The following is a 4473-nucleotide window of genomic DNA, read 5'->3' as shown; positions in this document are numbered from 1 at the left end:
TGTCTGGCGAGGCTATCACAGCCCTTGGTAGTGTCTTGCACCAGGGCTTCTTTCTTTACATTTTACTTTTTCGTTTATAGCTGAAGATGCTGGATGCATGTACCAGTGGTAAGGTAACAGCATGCTATACTGTTATCTATTTTTCTTTATAAAGTATAGGTGGCTATACTGGACAAAATCAGAACCTAATGACAACATTAACACAAGTCTCTTACAAATATTAACCTCTCTGACCAGTATAGTAATACCAGCTTGTTTATTTTGCTCACTCTGTTGCATTGTCAGGTTTCAGGTCTCTTTTACGTAGGTATTGATAGGTGTAGATAGTACGACAGTGTCATGGCCCTGCCCCTCTGGCCTTCCATCTACGGTCCTCAGCTGGGTGGTCTATGCAGTGGCGGAGATGATCATGGCGTGGATGACTGACTCTCCTTACAATCTGGAGATGTGACAGTAACACACTAATACCACTCAAACATACTCACACACAGTCGCTCAAACATACGCACACTGGTACACACTCTTGGAGTTTGGAGATACATTTCCTTTTAGTTTATAGATACAGTAAGTTTTAAATCTTTATTTCCTGCTTAGTATAGGCCTAGATAAGTTTTTAAACACTTTCACCCAACATTCATTTCAGTCATCTTCTTCTACTTCCAAAACAAACAAAAAAACAAACAAACAAAAAAGAACTTATTAGCTTTCTTATTAGTTTTGAGATAAGTTTCCTTTCAGTTTATAGATAAGCTTTTAAAACACTTTCATTCAACTTTCAATTCCCTCTTCAAAAAAATAAAAAATAAAAAATCAGCATGTACTGTAAGTTTTTAACTAATTTCTTTCTTTTAGTTTGGAGATAAGTTTTCTTTTGGTTTATAGATAAGTTATCCTTCTTTTCTGCTTAGTATAGATAAGTTTTTAAAACACTTTCACCCAACTTTCAACTTTAATTTCCTACTTCTTCAAAAACAAAAGAAAAAAAGGAAAGAAAATGCATGTACTGAAGGTACGTTTTTAAGTAATTTGTTTCTTTTAGCTTGGGGATAAGTTTCTTTTTGGTTTATAGATAAGTTTTATATCCTTTTTCCTGCTTAGTATAGGTACATTTTTCAAATATTCTTACCCAACTTCCATGTCCTTCTTCTTCCAAAATAAATAAATGAATAAATTCACATGTACTGTAGATAAGTTTTGAAGTAATTAATTCGTTTTAGTTTGGAGATATAGTTTCCTTTCAGTTTATAGGTAAGTTTTAAATCTTTTTTTTCTGTTTAGTATATATACGTTTTTAAAACGCTCTTATCCAGCTTTGAACTTTCATTTCCTTCTTCAAAAACAAAAAATAAAAAATTCTCAGCATGTACTATAGATTTGTCCCTTTTAGTTCGGAGATAGGTTCAGACTTTAAAGCCACATACTTTAGGAGACGTGAAAACTATTCTCTCATGATGTCTCTAATCAATACCTTAATTATTTGGCTTTGTCTGAACATGAACAGTTGAAACAATGATGTAAAACAGATGTATGTGTATTGTGTTTAGAGCCTAAGAAATATATTTACTACTGAATATGTGTACAACACAACACAAGTCTTGAGAGTCAATTCTCCTTAGACCACCCACAGACAGACAGACTTGGACAGAAAAACAGACTTGGACAGACAGACATGGACAGACAGACATGGAGACAGACAAACATACTTGGACAGACAGACATGGAGACAGACAGAAAGACAGACTTGGACAGACAGACATGGACACAGACAGAAAGACAGACTTGGACAGACAGACATGGACACAGACAGACACATGGACAGACAGACATGGAGACAAACAGACAGACATGGAGACAGACGACAGACAGAAAGACAGGGAGACAGACAGGCAGACAGACATGGACGGACAGACAGAAAGACAGACAGACTTGGACAGACAGACTTGGACAGAAAGACATGGAGACAAACAGACAGACATGGAGACAGACAGACGGACATGGACAGACAGATATGGAGACAGACAAACAGACATAGACAGACAGACATGGAGACAGACAGACAGACATGAACAGATAGACTTGGAGACGGACAAACAGACTTGGACAGACATGGACGGACAGACATGGAGACAAACATGGAGACAGACAGACGACAGACAGACATGGAGACAGACAGACATACAGACAGACAGACAGACAGACAGACATGGACAGACAGACAGACAGAAAGACAGACAGACATACAGAAAGACGACAAACAGACTTGGACACAGACAGACATGGAGAGAGACAGACAGACAGACATGGAGACAGACAGACATGGACAGAAAGACATGGAGACAGACTTAGACAGACATGGGCACACAGACAAACAGACTTGGACAGACATGGACAGACAGACAGACAGACAGACATGGACAGACAGACAAACAGGCTTGGACAGACAGACTTAGACAGACATGGACAGACAGACAGACAGACATGGAGAAAGACATGGAGACAGACAGACAGAAAGACATGGAGACAAACACACAGACATGGACAGACAGACATGGAGACAGACAGATGGACTTGGACAGACAGACTTAGACAGACATGGACAGACAGACAAGCAGGCTTGGACAGACAGACTTAGTCAGACATGGACAGACAGACAGACAGACACACTTGGACAGATATGCACAGACAGACAAACAGGCTTTGACAGACAGACTTAGACAGACATGGACAGACAGACAGACAGACAGACAGAGAGACAGACTTAGACAGACATGGACGGACAGACAAACAGGCTTGGACAGACAGACTTAGACAGACATGGACAGACAGACAGACAGACACACTTGGACAGATATGCACAGACAGACAAACAGGCTTTGACAGACAGACTTAGACAGACATGGACAGACAGACAGACAGACAGACAGAGAGACAGACAGACTTGGACAGACATGGACAGACAGACAGACAGACAGACAGACATGGATGGACAGACATGGAGACAAACAGACAGATATGGAGACAGACGTGGATAGACAGACAGACACAAAGACCTGGACAGACAGACTTAGACAGACATGGACAGACACACAAACAGACTTGGACAGACAGACTTAGACAGACATGGACAGACAGACAGACAGACATGGAGACAAACAGACAGACAGACAGACAGACAGACCAATAGACATGGACAGACAGACATGTAGACAGACAGACAGACAGACTTGAACAGACAGACTTGGACAGAAAGACTTGGACAGAAAGACATGGAGACAGACAGACATGGAGACAAACAGACAGACTGACATGGACAGACAGACTTGGAGACAGACAAACAGACTTGGACAGACATGGACGGACAGACATGGAGACAAACAGACAGACATGGACGGACAGACATGGAGACAAAGAGACAGACGTGGACCGACAGACATGGAGACAGACGACAGACAGATAGACAGACAGACATGGAGACAGACAGATGGACTTTGACAGAAAGACTTGGACAAAAAGACAAACAGACTTGGACAGACATGGAGACAGACGACAGACAGACAAACAGACATGGAGACAGACAGACAGACATGGACAGACAGACAGACACACAGACAGACAGACAGACAGACAGACAGACTTAGACAGACATGGACAGACAGACATGGATGGACAGACATGGAGACAAACAGACAGATATGGAGACAGACATACATGGAGACAGACAGACAGACGTGGACAGACAGACAGACAGACAGACAGACAGATATGGAGACAGACATACATGGAGACAGACAGACAGACAGACGTGGACAGACAGACAGACAGACAGACAGACAGACTTGGACACAGACAGACAGACAGACATGGAGACAATGGAGACATGGAGACAGACAGACAGACAGACAGGCAGTGAGCCTACGGCGCTATCGACAAGATGATCAATTCGGGAGCGGTTAAAGTCGGCACGGGAAACCTCTGTTACTGAAGGACTTGGTATTGAATTTAACGACGGAGTAAAAGACAGACAGACTTAGACAGACATGGACAGACAGACATGGATGGACAGACATGGAGACAAACAGACAGATATGGAGACAGACATACATGGAGACAGACAGACAGACGTGGACAGACAGACAGACAGACAGACAGACAGATATGGAGACAGACATACATGGAGACAGACAGACAGACAGACGTGGACAGACAGACAGACAGACAGACAGACAGACTTGGACACAGACAGACAGACAGACATGGAGACAGACATGGAGACATGGAGACAGACAGACAGACAGGCAGTGAGCCTACGGCGCTATCGACAAGATGATCAATTCGGGAGCGGTTAAAGTCGGCACGGGAAACCTCTGTTACTGAAGGACTTGGTATTGAATTTAACGACGGAGTAATTATTTCCTTAAATTTTGCGACAGCACTATCTGATAAACATCTAGTATAGTAACTGTTGCTGAGTGG

This window comes from Epinephelus moara, chromosome 2 (assembly GCF_006386435.1).
Source record: "Epinephelus moara isolate mb chromosome 2, YSFRI_EMoa_1.0, whole genome shotgun sequence".
Classification (NCBI taxonomy): Eukaryota; Metazoa; Chordata; class Actinopteri; order Perciformes; family Serranidae; genus Epinephelus; species Epinephelus moara.
This window is presented reverse-complemented; position numbering follows the sequence as displayed.